The sequence below is a fragment of the Furipterus horrens genome, unplaced genomic scaffold (genome assembly GCF_987537825.1).
Source record: "Furipterus horrens unplaced genomic scaffold, mFurHor1.1.pri manual_scaffold_16, whole genome shotgun sequence".
NCBI lineage: Eukaryota > Metazoa > Chordata > Mammalia > Chiroptera > Furipteridae > Furipterus > Furipterus horrens.
In genome coordinates, this window is record NW_028327186.1 from 10009941 (window position 1) to 10030645 (window position 20705).

Here is a 20705-nt window from a genome sequence, read left to right on the forward strand (position 1 = left end):
CGCCCTTTCTCCAGACACGTTTAATGGAAGATAACTCCTTCTCTTCGAAAACACATCATCTGTCCTCAGAGAGCTTCATGACCATGGGGTTCTTCCTTATTTTGAGAGCAACTCTCTCCAGGTTCTTTGACCTGCAGCTCCCGTTCCCTCTGCGGGCCCCATACAGCAATGTCACTTCCTTCCAGAGGCCAGCCCTCCAGAAACTCGGAAGAGCATGTGGGTCTTGGGCAGGAGGCCTCAGACACTTGTGAGGTCGCCCACGGGGGCTCCTATCCCCCTGTCCCACCGCTCCAGACCTGCCCCACACATGTCCCTGCTATCCGACCAGTGCATGTCTCACTCCAGCGCTCACCGGGGAGCGGGGAGGCTACCGTGGCCCCAGGGGCATTGGCGCAATCAGGGCTGTAGACTTGCCCCAGCCCCGTGTGGTCCTCCCCGGGGCCAACTGTGTGGTGAGCTCTGCTCCCCCCTCTCTCCCTGTGGGGGTGAGAGAGGGTCAGGAGCGAGGCAGCTGCAGAATGCCCCACTGTTCGCGCCGGCCACCCGCCCCATGACTCTCCCAGGACGCGTGGCCCCTGACTCACTGGGCCCGCCCTGGGTAAACGTCCCGTGCTGGGACACAAGGAGCCGTCCTCTCGGAGCGTACATTTCCATAAGGCCCAGGTTTAGTTCCCAGAACCGCAACAGGGGAGGACCTGCAGATTCCTGTCCCCTTTGCTCAGACCAGTGTTGACACACGAGGGAGCCACGCAGGGGCCTGGGACAAGCGAGGCAGGGAAGCAGAGCAGAAGGGTAGGGTCACCTCGCCGGGTGTCACCTGGGACAAAGTCCAGCCTCGTCCACATACTGCGGGTTTCCCACCTAAGCCTGAGTTGCTGGGTTGAACCCTCCTGATCACCGCCCTGCACAATGGCCTGCCCCCAGGAAACGTCTCTTGCTGGGCTCAGGGGGCAGCAGGTAGATAACACCCTGCCCCGGCACCTTCCGCCCCTCCCCGCCAGCCCCGCGGTCAGACCACGGTGGTGAAGGGAGGCCTCTGCCTCTGGAATCTTCCAGCCCTCCTGTCCCCTCGGCTGGGTGTGTTTGTCTTGGCTGCTTTCACCTGGGCTTTTAAAACCCGAGTTTCTCCCCAGCAGCTGGCCGCCCGCTCAGCCCACAGAGCGAGGCTTGTTTGGGGGATGCCCCAGAGCCCTGCAGCGGCCGCCCACCCGGGGCCGAGCCCAGGTCCCTCTGGGGCCACAGAGAGCCAAGAGGGGGCACTGGGTGGCCGAGGTGGGGGCGCCAGGGAGAGGTGGACCAGCACCCTTAGGATGAGACTTGTTGAAGGAAAACAGGGATCCAAGGGAGGAAGTCAAGTCCCAAAACCAGGTGGAGAGGAGGAAGAGCAGGACCGGACCAGTCTAGAGGGAGGCCCCGGGCAGCGCTCTCCTGGGCCCTGCACCTAATCTGTCTGTGGGCACAATAATATTTTGCTTGCTCCAAGGTAAGGAACTGAACTTCTGGAGGTCCTTTCCAGTTTGAAAACCTATGACTTAATAGTTTTTTTTTTAATGCCAATAAAAGGTTATTTGTGTGCAAACAGAACATTGACAGGGTGTGCCCAGGGTCGGGGTGGGAGCTGTTTTCTGCCTGGTGACTTTCAGATCAATGGTGAGGATCAAATCGGTTCTGAACTACAGCCATCCTTCCTTGGGGGGCTGGGTCCCACTCCGCTGCCCCCTTCCGAGAACGTAGGGCAGACAGGCCCCACAAAGCCCCACCCTTGGCCCGGCATTCTGCCCCCTCTCCCTGCTCCGCTAAGGCCCCCTGCCCCGACCTGCCCACGGCCAGCGGGCCCACAGGGCAGGCCCAGCACCCAGCACAGCTATCCCTGATCCGGGGGAAATCTGGGGCACACACCGGAGGCCTGGGCCTTCTCAAGTGCCTAAGCCCAGAGAGCCTGGTACCCGCTGGAAGGTCCTGGCCACTGTCTCCCAGGCCATGGAGGGAGAGACAGTCCTCACCTTCACCTTGGGATGCTCTCCTGGTCAAGATCCCGCTGGTGCCCTGCTCCACCCCGTATCCCAGCCGTCACCATTTCTTATCGCCCATTGTCGCATCTCCGCAGGACTCAGGTCCTCCTCTCCGTGGGTCCCTGGCCCTTGCTGGGGCCTCTGGCAGGAAGTGCTGACACCCTAGGGTGTCCCAGTCTCATGGCTGCTGGCCCTGACTTGGCCCAAAGAATCCTGGCTCCGTGACACTCCCAGCTCCACGTCCTACAGCCTCTTTATTCCACACTGTGCTCTCTTCTCCCGGTCGGCTCTCACAGACCTCTGTTCCTCACCACTTGATCTACAGTCAATTCTCATTATTCACGGTAGTTATGTTCTAGAAAGTCGCCGCCAATGCTGAATTGGCGAATGCTGAGCCATTGCTCCTAGGGGAAGTTCAGGGTCAGGTTCCTGCCAGCCTCTGGTCATGTTTTCATCAGCTGACCAACGCACGACTGTTTTCTGCGTGCTGCCGCGTAAAGGCATCGCATTTAACAGCGATGGTGGACTCAGTAATACTGCATTCAGGGTCCACAGGGCTGTGACTGGGGCCCGAGCGAAGCTTATCGAACACGTGCGTCTTACCTGACACCCCCACTTTCTCCGTGAGGCACGTCGGCTTCTTGCTCTTAGGAGCATCAGCCGGCACTTCAGCACCGTGCTCGGGGGCCATGCCACACAGAGAAGTCACCCACAAAGAGCACAAAGACACAAAACACGCACACATGGCACTTAAAAAGGACCGTATTTATAGTACGAGAGCCAGAACAAGGAGGCAGGCTGCCACCTCTGTGGGAACATGTGTGTTTGACAGCTCCAAGCTGTGACTGCTATGCACGTGTCTGTGAGGGACCAGCCACAGTGCTGATTTTAGATTATAAACATGTTTAGCAAGAGGCAAATACACAATAATGTAACTCACGAATAAGGAGGATGGACGGCAGACCCCCTTGGCCCTCCTCCCGCCTTCCTTCTCTTCTTCACCAAACGCTTCGCGCCATGTCCCGCCTGCAGCCCATCCAGCCCTCTCCCGATCGGCACAGCCTATTGAGCAACAAGTACCCGCAGGTGCTACGCTGAGGACTGAGGGGCTCCGACAAATGGACGGGATCCCTTCCTTAAGCAGCTTATTGCCCGGGTCAGGAGGTGGCATGCTCTTCTGTCAAGGACCAAGTAGTAAATACTCTAGGCTTTGGGGACCACACGGTCTCTGTCACAATGACCTAACTCCGCCGCCACAGCGTGAAAGCTGCCCCAGACCATCAGTCCGTGAACGGACTGCAACTTAGGAAATAAGGGACGGAGAGTCTGCCCTCTGTCTCCTTACCACGGCCCGTCCCCGTGGGTTCGCCACTCCCTGACCATCATCCATTCCTGCCAGCTCTGCTGGCAATCCTCCTCCGGGGGCAGGGGTCCCAGCTGCCCGGCTGTCTTCTAGTTCAGTGTCTAGCCCAGCAGAGGGTCCATCGATTTGCCAGATTGACAAATAGCTCCATAAATCCATGTTCCATAATCGTGACTGCACAGAACCCAACGTTGGATCTAACACACTTTCAAAATATTTCAAACCAACTCCGTGACTATATTTAAAAACCGACCCCTCGGGGGCCCTGTCGGGATGCAGCCCCTAAATCACAGCACTTTTTCAAGGGGGAGGTTTCTGCTGGTCCCCCGGCCCCACGCTTTCCTCAGGGAAAGGTCCAGAAGGGCACCATGGGTATACAGTTGAGACAGTGAAGAGGGGCTCCCCCTCCGTATTATTTTCTCCGTCTTAATCCTCCCAGTCCTCCCTTTTCTCTCCCCCTTCTGCTCCCCAGGGAACGTCTCAGGTCTAGGGCTTCCGGGAGCCAGGAGGCAGAAGGGCCTGATCCCAGGTTGCCCAGCCCAGCCCAGCACCGCCTCTCGCCCACGGATCACGTCCGACGGCATCACATTTCTGTGCCCCTCGCTGAGGACCTCCTGGGAGTCCATCGCCTGGAGTCCCAGCACGGCTGTAGGCAGCTGGATTCAGATCTAGGGGAGAGCAATCCACAACCCACCAGCTAGGAGATGACGCTCCGACCAACTGCGCTGCACCAGCCAGAGCTCCAGTGAGACTCGTGAACATTTGGAATCCAGTCTCACTGGTCCCAAGCCACACTGGGGCTGGTTTTCACTCCCGGGAGCTGGCCCTTCAGCCCCGCTACTGCCTATTCATGCTGCTCAGCTCTTCCCTCCTGCAGACACAGCCGGGGGAGGGCAGTGCTGGTTGAGGGGTTCTGGAAATCCCTGGACCGGGAGCACCATGTCCACCCACATTGTGTGTGCGTGCCCACATGACATCTTTTCCGAAAGCAGAAACAACCTCATTTGAACGCAGCATGGAAGAGATTTTTTTCCAGGAGACACACCAGTGTTACCGAAGGCAGGCATGACAGTTTTAGAAGCCACAGGGAAAGGCCACACATGGCGCTTGGTCCTTAGCAGTGACCTGGATCTTGGGTAAACCTCCCACCTTAACACACACATTTGATTAAATTTTACCTTCTATTGATAGGGAGAAACAAATAAATCTGTCATTTTTAGTAAGAGGAATGATTGAAAAATAGTTAGTGAAAAATATAAATAAATAGATTTTTTTTTCCTGTTTTAAAAGTAAATAGTGCACAGGAAGCCACAAGACTATTTAAAAAGCCCATATGGAAAGTCCAGGACACATGTGAGCTGGGGCCCAAAGAGGTAGCTGCTAAAAATCGAACCTGTCTGGCTGGGCTGGTGAAAGTACAGGTCATCGTAGCTGGAAAAGGTGTCTTTTCAAACATGGGAAGTGGTCCTGGCCAGTGTGGCTCAGTGGATTGAGCACTGCCCTGTGAACCAAAGGGTTGCTGGTTCGATTCCCAGTCAGAGCACAGGCCTGGGTTGTGGGCCAGGTCCCCAGCTGGGGGTGCGCGAGAGGCAACCACACATTGATGTTTCTCTCCTTCTGTTTCTCCCTCCCTTTCCCTCTCTCAAAAAATAAATAAATAAATAAAATCTTTTTAAAAACAGGGAAGTGGGTCTGAGCAAGCGGAGGAACCCAGACAGCCCTGCCAAGACAGGGCTGGGGCTCTCCAGCCAGGGTGCTAGGCCTCAGCCCACCGCAGCCCACCTGTGCCACTTTCTGACCCGTCCAAGCTTCCTGCCTTGCGTTCTCTGCGAGCTCTGAAATGCAAGCCCCTCTCTGTTCTATCAGAAGCGCTGAATTGCCTGGCTGCTGGGGCTCAGTGGATTGAGCATCGGCCTGCGAGCCAAGTGTCGCTGGTTCGATTCCCAGTCAGGGCACATGACTAGGTTGCCCGTCAGGTCCCCAGTTGGGGGCGCAAGTGAGAGGCAACCACACAGTGATAAAAAAATAAAATTAAAAAAAAAAAAAAAGAAGCGCTGAATTCTCTCATCCACCAGCCTCTCTGTAGTGGGCTGGCTTGATAAGGTTTCTAGGTCAAAACATAATTCAAGGACCTTAGAGGAGCTATTTCCAGTCAGAGGTGAAGTCACAAGATCTCAAGTTTTGGGGAGGTGATCCAGCTGGATGGGGGAACCTCAAAGGACAGAGAGGATTGTGTTAAACACTCTGACTGAGGAAGCACAGGGGCCTTGGGAGCCCGAGGAGGACGGGCGCATCAGGGAAGGCCTCTAGCGACCAAAAGAAGATCCGGGCATTTTAGGAGGGGAAGCCCCGAAGGCAAAGGCAGAGGTGAGAGTTTAGCCCATGGCGGGGGTGCCTAGGGGGCACATGCAGGCAGGTGTTGGATGAGTAACAATAGCACGATGGGGAGCCCTGCCTTCCCATCCTTCCGTTGTTCCGTTCCCCCGGTGACGGAGGCATCACCACACAAGGGGAGGTCTGGGGAACAGCGATAACGCCAGGCACGGCGGGACCGACGTGGAAAATAGATTTAAGGGTTCGTCTCGTTTCTTCTCAGGAGAATTGAGAAGACAGGAGAAGGCGCTCACACACGGAGAATGCGGAGAAGGTGCAGCACTTCAGAATCGCGGAAGCAGGGAGCGCGCCCAACACGCTCGGAAACGCAACCTGTCAGTTACAGGATGGTGCTCCAACCCACTGAGCCACACTGGCCAGGGATTTTTGTTGTTTTAAACGAACTCTCTTTTACCCATTTTCCTATTAGGTTTTTGCTGTTTTTCTTCTTGATTTCAAAGAGCTCTTTAAATGTCAACCCTTCACCCGTGATGCCAACTGCAAATATTTCCCCCCACGGTGTCATTTGTCCCTGGACTTTGTTTGCGGGTGTGTTCTGATGGGGGTTATTTTTGAGGAAAGGGAAAAAGGCAGGAGGCAAAAGCCATCAGCACTTCCTCATCCGTGTCCTCAGGTTCTCAGGCCTCTTCTGTCCCTCTGCAGGCCAAGAAAACAGCCCAAATTAGATGAGTAAACGTCCAGGAGCTCGTGAGAGCCCTGGGGTCAGGTCCCTCCACAGGCTGGGTTTGTACGGAGGCTGTGAAATTCCCCCTGAGCTCAGCAAGACGTGGCACTTGGCCTTGGGTGAGCAGAGCCGTTCCAGCCCCCGCCCAGCATGAGGCATGAGGGAGGCCAGTCATGGGAGGGGAGGGGCAGGACCCTGAGTCAGTCTTTCTGAGCGGGACCCTTGCTGACTCACGCAGGCTGTGGGGAGTTGCTGGGCCTGAGAGCAGAGGAACACACCAGAGAGCCCAGTTCCAGGGCTCGGGGGAAGTTAGCTCTCCCAGCTGCCTCCCACTGTGCGCAAACTATGAAAACTAATGCTCTAACTGATATACCAGGGTCAGTTTGTATCAGCACAAGGCAGTTCGAAGTTTGAACCATATGAAATTTCCTTTGTTGTGGACCAAAAAGGGTTCTGTATCGGTGATTTCACATGGCTCGATCGCCAATGGACCAGAAATGTTCACAGTGCTTTCATGCGTCATCTCAGTTGACTTTCCCTGCTTTACAAGGCAGATACTCATCTGCAGGAACTGCAGGCCTTTCCCCTTTGCTTTCTCAGAGGGGCCCCAGCAGGATGGAGCCTCAGCAGCCCCCTCTGTCACCTGCCCCTTAATGCACCCATGATGGGCTTTCTTCTCTGCCCGACTCCCTTTCCCTATGGCCCTGCTAGGACGACCTAGCGAATAAACCACCTGCACGCAAGGACTTACCTCAACTCTTGGTGCTTTCAGGGGAAGTGAGAAGACACTTGGTTTCTAGTTCTGACCCTACTTGTTAATTACACGGCACTCCCTCAAGGCCTCAGTTTCCCTGCTCGACAAGGGGGCTCCCCCCTCTGCACAGCACAGACAGAGACCAGTGGTGAGACGATTTCACCGCAGCAATGCCTATTCACACGTCCGGCATGGCCAAGGGGTCAACATCAGGAGGCAGGGGGTTGCTTTTAATTATGCCGGAGTTGAGGCAGCAAAGGGACTCTATGAGACCCAGAGAGTAAACACGTTCAAGGATAAGAGCAGCAATTAAAATGATGGGCATCTCCCCTTTTCTTCTGGCCCTTCCTATAGGACTGAAAGGGGCAATTCCTCTGATTCTCATGTCGGTTTCTGATTGGGCAACTTGTCTACATTTTTTCTTGGGATGGTGATGACTTCAATCCCACCAACCTGTGCTTGCAAGTGGTGTTCTCTTCAGTGTCCCCTTTAAGAAGAGAAAGGAGGATTGATACTGAGGGGCTACTCTGCTAAATGCTTTCTGTAAATGGTCCTTCTTAGTCCTCTTAGAATCACCGCCAAATTGGTAGCAATAGCTCCACTTTATAGATGAGAACGCCAATGCCCAGTGGTTAGTGCGTAAGGTCGCTCAGCAAGAAGCAGGACAGCCAGGCCGCAAACCCAAGTCTGTCTGACCCCCAAGCCCATGTTCCCCCAACGTTCTTTATTTTAAGATTGTATTTATTCATTTTCATAGAGAGGAAGGGAAGGAGAAGAAGAAGGAGAGAAACATCGACATGTGAGAGATAAAGTAACTGGTTGCCTTTCGCAGGCCCCCAACTGGGGACCTGGCCTGCAACCCAGGCACGTATCCTGACTGGGAATCGAACCAGCAGCCTTTCGGTTCGCAGGCTGGCACTCAATCCACTGAGCCACACCAGCCAGGGCTCCTCCAACGTTCTATATGCGTGCTCTCAGGAGGTCAAGCCCTGTGTCCAACGGCACTGCCTTTGCTCGCAAATCTTCTCTAGGGACTGTCCTCAGAGCCAAGCAACCTGGACTCATTAAATTTGGTTGAAATTTATCAGTTAGCTGTTTGCCTTCTCCACTCCTCCCGGGAAGCAGCACAGTGTGGAGGTTAAACCGATAGACTCAAGTATCAGACCAACTGGATGTGAATCTGCTTCCTTGCTGTGTGATCGTGGGCAAGTTACTAAAACTCTCTGTGCCTCAGCTTCCTCCTAGGGAAACTGTGGACAAGGGGGTCCTATTGGATCTCCCTGGAAAGACCATGATGATAAAGCAAGATCATTAACCCGTGAGAGGTGCTCAGCGCCGTGTCCAGTACATACGGAGTGCTCTGTCAACACTGACCATTGCTGTCCTTTTCAGGAAAGCCCTGGCCAAGTCCCGCCCCTTCTGTGCGTGACTGGGGCCCCTGACTCTCTGCTCCCTCAGCACCCCCGGGGCTGCCTGTCATTGCACTTAACCCCTGGGAAGTGTCGCTGCCCACCGCCTTATACCAGGCACGAACTACGCTCTCTGCAGGCTGGATCATTCCCCAACCAGGTGGGCCAGGGGGTTCTTAGAAGGACAACCAGCAGGTCGCCGGCTGGCCCACCTGCCGATCACACCCAGCAAACCGTAAACACTGGCAGTATATTCTCCTCTCCAAATAACAAGAACAGTGCCTGGCTCATAGTAAGCAACAGACGAAGGAGCGCCAAAAGACTGTTAGTTATTTATAACTTTAAATCATCAACCAACCCCAGTGAGAATAGTCAAGAGAGCTTGGAGAAGGAGCTGGTCATAGTTCCTCAAATAGTGGCAACCTCCCTGGCTGCATGTGAGCATCCAGTCTCCCCAGGGAGCACACTCATTTGCATGGATAAATTTTGATGTGTGGTTTTTCGAGTCAGTGCTTCATTGTGTCCCTCACAGGGCCGTGCACACAGTAGGCGCTCAACAAATAGGTGTTTATTTACTCAAGTACTCCAGAGCCCCTGCGTTCGCAAACAGAAGCCAGATTTGGAGTATCCTCCCTCGCAGGCCAGGCCTTGGCCCATCTGGGCAGACAGATGACCATTCACTGGCCTGCTTCCTCTGGGAATACTGTCCGGGCTCCAAGGAGGGCAGCTGAAAGGGGGCCATTCTCTCATGTCAGAGGGCCTCAGACACTTCTTAGTGAGGATTTTTTTCTCGACTGCCTCACCTGACCTTTGGGCCTAACGGGCAGTGGGCAAAGCCCAGGAGAGGCCTGCAACAAATGGCCTTGCACCCGCCTGTGACTTACTCTGCTCTCTTGGGTGTCCCATTTAGTGCTCTTTGGGGCTCTCTGGGACCCTGGAAGAGCACAGAAGACCACGCTTCCCTCTTTCCCTCTGGACTGGGTGCTGGTCTCCACCGGAAGCTGAGAGGCTCCTTCCTGTGGCCACAGCCCTTGGGCCACCACCCTTCCCTCTTCCCTGTCTCTGTCTCCCTCCACCACGGCAGGGGGTCATGGCATTTGCTTATCTTAAATTGTAACGGAAGTCCTGACTGGCCCGGGTGAGGGTGCCAGAGAGCCTGGACAGTTATGGCTCATCCCCTGCCCCGGGCACCATGGCTCTATCTCTGAAGACAGGCGTGCCTAGGGAGAGAAGTTGCTCAGGGTCACTGCCCCAGAAACTTGGGGTCCAGCAAGTCAGCTGGGAGAAGGCGGGGCATGATGGAGCCAGGTGGGAGTGTATCGCGTATGAGTCCGTGTTGGGGGGAAAGAAAAAGATCTAACAGCAGCCACTCTGGGCTCTCCTGAGAGATCAGGTCAACCTGTCCCACCTTTTGCCTTCAGCAGCTGCCCCCAAACTTCTAACATTTTCCTAAGGTCCTTTAGTAGAGACCACGCAGGCAGCACACAGCACCATGGTCCCACCAAAGGTCACGGTCAAGAGCTTCGGTTCTGAGGAGAGAGGCCTGTGTCCAAATTCCCGTTTACCAGGTGACCTTGGGCAAGTCGGGTTCTATTCTGAGCATCAGTTTCCTCATCTGTTAGGAGGCAGGTAATAACACTTCCTACTTTGTAACACTGGATGAGGAAAGTCGGGACCTAGCACAGACTGAGTGCTAAGCAAGTGCTGGCTCCCATGATGATCAAGTGCAAAGACGGGGTACACAGGCAGCAACAAGGTGTCTTATCTGGCTGGAGCTAGGGGGCAGGGGTGAAACAACGCGGGACATGGGACTGAAGAGAGAGTGGAACTCACGCTGCCACTGTGGTGTGTGGGAAGTTTATGCTTAATTCAGTGGTCCTGGGAGGCCATCACAGTGTGAGCAGGGGAAGGACGTACCCAGAGCTCGTATCAGGGAACAAGGTGAGAACAGAGTTTATAGACAGAGGAGGGGATTCAGCCCGTGGTCTTGTCAGCCAACGCTCTTGAGTTCAGATCACGCCAGCCCCACACCCACTAAACCCCCCACTCCCAGCCTGCTCAGCAAACAGGGTCAGCCTTGACACAGAGGAACACAGCTTTCTACCGCATGTGAATGTGAACTCTCGCTAGAATTTGCTGAGTGAAAATAACATGTCTTTGAGAAATAGCAGGTCTGCACTGATTTCTAACCAGGCCCTGGTATGATTTAATGCTGATCTTGCCTAAGTGCCTAGTTCCCCGTGTTTCTTCTCTCTTCGCTGGGATTTCTTTTTCTTTTTTTTCCCCCCCTCTGCAGTGCTCTTTGCCAACCTCTGATAAGGGAATCCTTAGCCAAGAACTGCATGGGTCTGGCAGTCTCTCCCGGGTACTGGCTATGTTGAATCTGTAGGTAGGGGATGCTCAGGCCCGCAGGGAGCCATCTGCCAAATGTAAGAGCAGTGAGGGAACAGGCGTTGGAGTCAGGCCACGGGCACCCCGAGGGCAGAGACTGGGTCTGCGCTGTTCTCGGATGAACTCCCAGCACCTGGAGTGGTGCCTGGCACACAGCAGGCGCACAATAAATGGATGCTAATTTGGGAAGACGGTGCATGGTGGTCGGTGGGTAATGAGCGTGCGTTTGAGGGAGGGGCAGCTGGCAGGCGTGTGTCGGCCAAGGCATGCTCAGAGCAGAACCGGTACCCGCGGCCCCCTCTGTCCCACCTCCACCCCAGCACCCCCATCTGTGCCCAACGCCGAGGTAGCAAGTGACTAGGGCACTTCCACTACCTCCGTAGGTGGCGGGTGCCCATGACCCACAACTGGAGAAACCCAGCGGCTAGAAGCCAAGCAATCAGGGCCTGGGCCTGGCCCCCATGGCAGAGCGCAGCGGGCACCCCCCTCCCCGCTCCCACCAGAAGTCCGCCACGGGCCGCACGTCCGTTCCGGCGCGGTCAGGACGCGCTGCTGCTCCTCGCGGGCCAGAGAGGCCCCCGGGAGGTCTGGGTCCAGGGCACGCATCCCGAAGCCCCCAAACAAGGGCGCGCTTTGTGCAGCGAGGGGGCGGCAGGGCGCCAAGCCCCCGCGCCCCGCCCGGCAGGTCCCAGCCGCAGCCCGCGGATTCCTGCGGCCGCCGGGTCCTGGCAGCGGGCGGGCGGCAGCCTCAGCCTCGACCCCTCGACCTGCCCGCCCTCTCCGGGAGAAGAGCTCCGGAGGAGAGAGAAGCGCCCAGAGCTCTGAGGGATGCAAATCATCCATCGAGTCAACAGATCGCGGCGATCTGAGCACAAATTTGCTTTCCAGGGCGGCGCGCAAAGTGCCCCGGGCTGCTCTCTGCAGAGAAGGGGCCGAATGCATTTCCAATGCGGGCGGTGGGGGGCGCTGGGGGTCCCTCCCTCCTGGCCCCGGCACCCAGCCCTCCCCAAGGCACTCAGCAGCGAGGGGCTGTGCGCACCTGAGAGCTGAAACACACGCCCGTGCCTGAGGACACGGGGCACCATGTTCTCTCCGTGGCCAGATGAGAGCGCAAAGGCTAGCACGCACGGAACGCTTATGATAGAGAGGAAAGTTTCTTAACGCTGGATGAAGACGACAGGAAAGGCAGAAAGGGGGTAAAAGATCCACAGGAAAAGCCAGATAAATAGCAAGCGCGCAGTAAAAAACAAAAACCTATATCAGTAATTATTACAAACAGTAAAAATCTAAACTCAGCATTTAGGTTTGCCAGATTTGGTTTAAAAAATTTGTGCACAAATCAAAAAGTGATAGAATTACAAGGAGAAATTTATATGAATTCACAACCATATGGTAATGTCTACAAGAGAAACAGTCAAAACATGAAACAGGTTGAAAATAAGACTGAAAAAGATGTAGCAATAAATACTAACCCCCCAATGCCCCAAAAGGTGCCATGGCTATAAAAATGAGAAAAGGCATTATTGAGACTATGAATAATTACATAATTATAAAAGGAGTAATTCACCAGGAAGTCGTAACAATTATAACAGCATAAGTTTAGTAGCCAAATTTATTGGGGAAAAAAAGTGATAAAATTACAAGGACCAACTGATAAATCCTCAGTCATAACGGAAGATTTTGTATTACACCTCTCTTAGTAACTGCTATAGAGAGCAGACAAAATAGGAAGGACAGAATACTTGAATAACATGACAATTTTAATTCATGGGAATGTACAGAACCATGTATCCAGCAGTTAGAAATACTGTTCAAAAACACACATTTGCAAAAATGGACTATTTACTAAGCACAAAGAAAATCATAATAAAAACCAGAATCCATATTATTAAAAATATATATATATATATTCTAAATGCAATGCAATTAAGATAGAAGTCTTAGATATAATCCTGTAAATTTTGGGAAAATTTAAAACAAACTTCTAGATAACACCCGAGGTAGAGAAAAATCAACATTGGGAATTAGAAATTATTTAGAACAGAATGACATTGAAAATATTATGGATCAGAATGTATGGGATGCCTTTCTCCCTCCCTTCCTGACCCAGGTGTGCTATGCCATTAGGTGGAGAGAGGGGTGACCTGGAGCAGGTGTCGCGCGCGGCCCAAGAGAAGTGAGAAGCGTGTCCGTGTAGGGGGTTGGCCTGGTGTAGGGAGTCAGAGCCGGAGCCGGGAGAAGAGGTCACGTGTGCAAGGAAGCAGCCGGGTGCAGGGTATCGATGCCCACACCTGGTGAGGACAGCATGCACCAGGCTGGGGGCAGGGATTGTCTGACGAGAGGTGCACCCACAGACCTCACACTAATGCCTCCAATTCCAGCCCAACATCAGGTGTTCATTCTAGTTACCTCCCTCTCTCCACAGGGGTCACCCCCTCCCCAACAGGCTTAGCTACCCTTTACAGAGCAACCCATTCAATCCATCCCCTCGAAACCAATCCTCGAGTGAGGATTAAAAAATAATAACAATAAAAAGTAAAACCTTACAGAATGCAACCAGAGCAATGAAGGGACATTTTATGGCGTTAAATGTTTATATTAGAAAAGGAGACTGCAAAATAATCAGGAAAGTACCCAAGCCTTTGGGAAAGAAAACCAGAGTAACCCTAAGGAGGAAGAAAATAAGGAAGACAAGTGATGGCGAAGTCATGAGGGCGTGTCAACGCGGCGACCCTTGTGCAGAGAGTGTAACTTGGCACAACCACATTGGAAGACGACTTTCCTAACTTCGCAAGGTTTAAGAGGCGCCGAGCTTACGACCCAAGAATTCCACCCCCAGAAGCTTCTTCAAAGGCCCCAAGAGACAGTACAAGAATGCCCTGTGCAGGGTTGTTTGTAACAGACGAAAAATGAAAACAAATGAAATGTCCATTTATAGAATGGATAAATAAATCATGATCTATTCACACAATGGAATACTGTGGATCCGTAAAGATGAATGAACCACAGCTGAATTTCAAAATCATCAGGATAAGCCATGATAACTGGGGACAGAAGAATTCATATTCTGAAACTAGGTCAAAAGTAAAACATAGGGATAACGCATCTACGCCCTTGGGGCTGGGAAGAATGTCTTAAATAATGCAAAAGACTGATAAAATTGATATAAAAATTAAAATGAAAACATCCTGCATGACAAGACACTATACCTGGCTGCGTGGCTCAGTGGATTGAGCATCAGCCTGCGAGCCAAGCGTCACTGTTTCGATTCCCAGTCAGGGCACATGACTAGGTTGCACGTCAGGTCCCCAGTTAGGGGCACGACTGAGAGGCAACCACACAGTAAAAAAAAAAAAAAAAGACACTATAAACAAGAGAAAGACAAGCCACCGGCTGGGGGGAGGTATTTGCAACAGACTTAACTGGCAATGGACTGGCCCCCAGAATTCATAAAGAACAATCAAACGTCAGCAGAGGTCAAGCTCCATAGTAAAAAGTGGGCGAAGCTTATGAGGCTCCAATCCAATGTGAAGACAAGGGAGGCAGAATGACTAACAAACTTAAGAAGACGCTCATTAAAACTTGGATGTGGACCCCTGAGCTCCTGCCCCAGGTGCTCAACACCATGTTCACCCTCCTGCAGCCGCCCCTGCCCCATGGGCTGCTGACCACACCCCGGCACCCTCTACTGCCCCTTAGATGCCAGGGCACGCCTGCATCCTCCCAGTGATGCCCTCCGTGAGAGCTGGTTAGGTCCCCAGGAGTCAGACACACACAGGCCCTGCTTCCCCGAGCCACATACACATGTCCAGGGCGGCTGGGCTCAGGCAGGTGCAAGTCACAGCTAAATGCTGTCACTGATGAACCGCTGGCCCCTTCAGCACTCAAGCCTGTGGCTGAGTCAGTCTTGCCCTGGCTAGTGCCTTCTCTGTGGTGGGTTCTCTTTCAGATTCTCAAATACTCATCCCCCTTGCGATGAAGTGTCTGTTGGCTTCTCCGCTCCATCCTTGTGTGTCTGAACCCCCAAGCGTGGATCCAGTTTGGGATCATTCCCAGAACGCTACCCAGATGCTATCCCTATCATGGATGCCAAACATAATTCATGACTCAGTTTTTTGTTTTTGGGGTTTTTTTTTTTTTTTCTGAGATAGGTAAAACTTGCCAATTTTTTTTCAAAGTAGAAAGTGAAAAGAGAGACCTCTGGGGTAACCGAGGTGTTCTGACATCGCTGGAACGCCATCCTGCTGAGGGAACTAACGCTTCACTTCGGCCAGGTGTGGCACACCTGGAGCATGCCCGACACACACCTGGAACATGCCCAACACACACCTGGAGCATGCCCGACACACACCTGGAGCATGCCCGATACACACCTGGAGCATGCCCGACACTCCTGAACTGCCAGGATCTAATTTTACAGCCCCACACTCTATACAGACATCAAAATACAACCTGCAGAGCAGTCTAACGGAGAGACAGATAAGGATGAAGCTTAGGGGGTCTCAACCAAGTGGCACAGCAGTGGGCCTGCGGGCGAGGCTCATAGAAACAAGGGGCCTCTAGTGAGACATTCAAGGGGAAGAATAAAACTGCTCAAGGAAAACATGTTTCCCTCTCAACTGGCTGTAAACAAAGCCCTGCCACGGGACTGGGGATGGTCAGCTACCACGTCACAGGTACAGAGCCGCTTAGCGGTCACCGGTCCAGGCTCCCACCCTTGGCAAGAATGTCCTCTACAATGTCCCTGACCTGGTGACAGAGAGCTCTGCCTAATCTCTCCAGAGGTCAGACCGGTCAAGCCTGGCACCCCCAAGCAGGGGTGTTCCAGCACCCAGCAGGCGACCTGGCCAACCACTGCACTCGGTATCTGCTGAGCAAATACGGGGACTTTTCATTTACTGAAATATTTATTAAAAGCTTCATCGGAATGTGGTCTCTGACCTATTAGCTTTATTTTCTGACTTGGAATGACATTTCTATATTTTTACACGAGGGTTACATTTAGACCGTCACCACCCTCAGAAAATAGCTTTTTGTGAATCTAAAAATTCTCAAGCTGGTTGTTTCAATGAGACTGGAAGCAACATTTCTCCAAACGGTTCCTTTAAAAGCAGACATAAATCAGCCCCACTTCACTGGCTAGGAAAATACTGATGTAACTAACAAATTAAAAGTTATTTGCAGATTGTAGCATGCTAAATTCGTCCTCAAAATCTACTCAAGTCACCAAATATGGGTTTCTCTATACACACTAAAAATAAAGTTATTTTAAAATGTAATGTAACCCAAATGTCAACAATCCTCTCTTCCCACCTCATTCTTTCCTTTTCTATGTCTTCTTCAGTGGTGGCTGAGAATAAAATTTCTTCACATGGTTACATTAATATCGCATAAAATTCCGAAAAGGCAAAAGTACCAAACAAATGTAAGCATTATTTTTGTGGTTTCTTTCCGTCCTTCCTCCCTCCCTTCCTTCTCTCTCTCTCTCTCTCTCTCTCTCTCTCTCTCTCTCTCTCTCTCTCTCTCTCTCTCTCTCTCTCTTCATTTTTGCTGTTATTCATTCACAAATATATAAGCTTGTTTGTTAAGTGGCTATTTACATACATTTTTGTGCCCCATTTTTATTTTCTGGAAAATGCCCCATTCCTGATCGCCCAATGTCAAGTTCAGTGCCTTCCCTCTTGTCTCTCTGCAATACTCCTGAGGGCACAGGGCTAGCAGGAAAGACACACGACAAATCTATAGATCTCAGCACTGTTGTGAGAATGATACTGTTATTTTTCCTGCTTGATAAGTGAAAAAATTCTAATTTAGAGCTTGAATAACCTGTCCCAGGTCACCTAGCTGACAAGTAGCCCAGGTAGGATTGAAGTGAGATTTCAAATGATTTTTATGTTTTCACCTTGTCCTTTCCTATATTTTCCAAGATTTCCATAACATATATGCACTGATTTTATAATCAGAAAAGAAGACACTCTAAAATTGTTGTGGGGGCTGCTTGTGTGTTTGTTTGTTTTTTAATGAGTTCCAGTCCTGTATCTACAATGAGGGTTGAGGTTCATTCTCTCCTTAGCAACTCCTTGGGACACAGAGGTTAACCCTGAAGAAATGCTTGAACCCACTCTCAAGCTCTAATTTCACAGCCCCACACTCTAGACAGACAATCAAAATATAATCTGCAGAGCAGTTGAACGGAGAGACGGGTACAGGCTGCAGCTTAGGGGGCATCTCTCCGGGGTGCCCCAGCTGTGGGCCTGCGGGCGAGGCTCCTAGCAACAAGGAGCCAGTGGCCCACGTTCTAAAAGACTAAATCAGAGCCTCATCTGGTGGTTGCCCGAGAAGAGACATCCACAGCGAAGCCTGCGAGGTTGGACGGTTGTTGGACAGAAGCCCCAGGGCTCGGTCTTTGCCATCCACTGCTCTTCCCACAGGGGCAGGCATTCAGCTGTCCCAGGTCCATGTCCTCAAGGCTACAACTGTCCCACGTAGGGGACTGCTAACACCCCAAAGGCAGGAGCGTCAACACATCCACAGGAGGGGCCAGCCGTCCTCCTTATCTATGCTCAATTTGGCACGTTAGCACATCCCAATCCTCCCTACACTCGATGTCAGCAGGTCAGCCTGCACTGAGCATTTTCAAAGCAAAGTCACAGAATGCTTAAAAAAGTGATGTGAGTTGCCTCAGGGCCCGCGGTCCCCGGCTAAGGCCGTCCCTAGGCTCTGCTGCAGGGAGGTACGCGGCCCTCGGAGTTTCTTCACAACCAGTTGGTCAGGAGATCGTACAGAGGGATTCAGAGGGAACAGCCTCCTTCTCAGGAAGGAGCATCCTAGAGAGCCGGGTGGCTGGATGAAGGCAGGCATAACTGGGAAGCAGGCCACCTGGTTCTAGATCCAGCTCGGCCTCCCCCAGTGTGACCCCAAGCAAACCCGACCCCCCGACCCCCCTCCCACCCAGTCCCATCCCTGCCGGCCCAGTCGTGTCTTCTTTAATGCAGGAAGAGCCCAGTGGCTAACCTCCAACCTGCAGGCTGGCTCTAGGATATCGATTCTACCTTCATCTCCATTCTATTTCGTATTCTATAGCTCACGTTTTTGAAAAGCAAATCAATTTGATGTCTTATGATAAATACTTCATCTTCCTTCATATACACACTGGTGAATATGGAGCTGCATGTCCCCAGAGGGACCTTAGTTTCCATGCCAAACCGCAGTGCCTGTTTAATGACTGGAAAAAAAAAGTGGCTACTTTAATCTCCTGATGACAGCTGTTAGAGATAAAGGCAGAGAGCAGAGGGGGCACTAAGCCAGACAGTAGCAGGACATCACCCCAAACCTCAGCCAGGCTTCCAAGTCTCCAGCTGAGCCCAGGGATCTGATACCCCATCATAATCATGTTTACTGAGCACTTATTATGTGCCAGTGGCTCTTCTCCCAGCTTTCCATACATTTACTTATTTAATCCTTATAATCACTCTATCAAGTTGTTATTGCTTGCGTTTCACAGGTGAGGAAAATGAGGCCCAGAAAGGGTAAGTAACTTGGACCAGGTCACAGAGCAACTAAGTGGCAGAGCCAGGATTCAAACTCAAGCATTCTGCCTCCAGACTGACTTATCACAACACATGTTGGCACGATTTTATAATCAATAGAATCAAGAAATATTATTATGGGATGAGCATACTGTCACTGTGTTTAGGTGATATTTGAAATGTTAAGTACGGCTTATTCTTTTCTTTGAATCTTGTACTCCTTTGTAGCCCATGACCTTTTTGCTGTTCCAGTACACAGAGCATGTGACGCCTTTGGCTTCAGAGAGGGGTAATAAAGCAGAATGATAGAGAAAAATAAGAAAACAAGTCTTTCCCTGGCCCTGTGGGTCAGAGAATGAGGCTGCAGCTTTAAAAACTGGATTGGCTATAATAATAAAAAAAATGAAACATGAATGTTTTTTTTCAAAACACTGGACTGTAGTCATCTTCAGTATTAAAGCCCATCTGAGCTCTTCCGTGGTGTTGACTGGGCTGAGCTTAGGAGGGACAGTATGTTTTACAACTGTTTACAGGAAAGCGGGGAAGCGCACAGGAGCCAGAGAAAGACCCACTGTTGGGAGACCAGATGGACTGAGGGGCCCGGCTCGGGCAGGTCACCCTGTCTGGTCAGCTCAGGACCAGGGCGACCAGGTCACAGAGGGCAGCTTGTTCTTCAGGCAAACACTATCGGGCGTTTGCAGCTTAAGCAGGGCTTTTGTAACCAATACTATCCAAATGCCAACCCTGTAATCAGGAGGCGGCCGGAATGGGGAAACCGGGGTACAGCGCAGATGCGTCCTTTGGGTTGGACTTCACAATCCCTGCGTGATCTAAGCTAAGACCTTTGAAATTCCCCCCCAGTGTGGAACTCCACACAGTCACAGACACCAGCAGCCAGGATGCACAGAAGAGGAGGATCGCCACGGGGCTTCAGCACCCCAGGACGAAATCACAGCGCCCGATGGAAGAATATGGTTTTGTAAACCCATCATTCTGGGCGCATAGCACAACTCCACCATGTTGTATTTTTATAAAAGCATTCATTGATGTCAATAAATTAAATACACCACCAGTCCAAGACACAAAGACACCCGAGAAGCAATGAGCACACCCCGTGCTTAGATTTTGGTCTTTTCACTAAAAGGAACCAAGATGCCATAAAGAAGAGGCAGGTCCCAGGCCTGGGGCAGGGTTGGTACAAGACGAGTGTGGGACATCTTGTTACGCCAGAAAGTAAGAGCTCAAAAAATGACAGACACATGCCATAAGGACTTGGGACCATCCGGAAGGGACAGCCTTTGACTAAGCCTAGAACAATTGGAGCAGCAAAATAATTAAGAAATTAAGTATCATCACGAATTATAAACTCTTGGGAAATATAGGATGTCACAAGTCCATGTTGGTAATAAACCGGTACATAAATAAATATGGGACAGGAAGGACCCTGGGTTAAAATTTAAAACACTGAGAATTGACTATTAAATGTGGTAGCCAGGCTGGCTGGCAAATCCTCCTTTTGTAGCTATCACGGTAAAGACTGGGTCAGGCAAGAAGCATTAGCAGACACTAAATCTAGAGGAAAAACTCTAAGAAGCAACAAGATATTTGCATGGTCTTAAAATGCTCCCTCATAGATTATTAGTTACAAGGGAGAAAATACTAATTCTACAATGAAGAAAAATCAGATCACACCCAGACCGGAGGATGAAAATTACCATCACCGGCGAGAGACAGGGGAGTATCACGTGCCTCCAGATGCGATGCGGGGAGAAGGACGTGTTACCGCCTGTGCGGTGGTCAGCCAGGAACGCCGGCCACGGGGCCGTCCCCAGGAAGCGCCGGCAAACAAAATGAGGCACATTCTGAGAAGGGGCGGGGAGGGCAAGCTGGATTCCACCAAAAAATGTCAATGTCATACAAGACAAAGAGAGCTGTGGCATGTTCCAGACTCGAGAAGGCTAAAGAGACGTGGCATTTAAACCTTGACCCAAAGCTGGCTTCTCTATGGGAAGAGGGAAAACGCTATTAAGGACATTATTGGGTCAACTGACAAAATGGAAATACAAATAGGACATCTGATACAAGTCTGGTACGGATGTTAAATTTACTGAAGTTTATTCTGGTCCCTTCAGTGAATGCACACTGGCTTGTGATTAAGAGGCCACAGGGACACAGTGATAAACATCTTC